The following is a 595-nucleotide window of genomic DNA, read 5'->3' on the forward strand; positions in this document are numbered from 1 at the left end:
GGCGCTGTCGGAGACCGCCGGACGTCCCTGCTGGCTCCGCGCATGCGCCGCGGCTGGCCCCGCCCCAAGAGGGGCGGGCCGCACTCCCGGGAACAGCCTCGTGTCAGTCTGCTGGGGGTCGCGCTTCCGCCGCCCTGCCCCGCCCGGCCCCGCCCCTCGCACACACGGACGGGGCGCGGGGCGGAGGATCCTGCGCTGGAAAGCTCGTCTGAGCAAAGCAGCGGGGCCGGAGACCTCGGCCTGAAGTATCCTCCTTCTCGTCCTGAGAAATGTTTGATCGCATCCTAAATCCTCCGTCTCATCCTCCATCCTCAGTCTCATTCTAAGAAATATCTGATTTTATCCTAAATCTTCAATCTCATCCTGAATCCTCCATCTCATCCTACAGCCTCCGTCTCATCCTGCATCCTCTGTCTCATCCTAAGAAATCCTCCATCTCATCCTAAGAAATATCTGATCTCATCCTAAACCTTCAATCTCATCCTGAATCCTCCATCTCATCCTACCTCCTCCGTCTCATCCTAAAAAATCTTCCATCTCATCCTGCATCCTCAATCTCATCCTAAGAAATACTGTTTCATCCAAAATCCTCCAT

Source organism: Alligator sinensis, unplaced genomic scaffold (assembly GCF_000455745.1).
Source record: "Alligator sinensis unplaced genomic scaffold, ASM45574v1 scaffold681_1, whole genome shotgun sequence".
NCBI lineage: Eukaryota > Metazoa > Chordata > Crocodylia > Alligatoridae > Alligator > Alligator sinensis.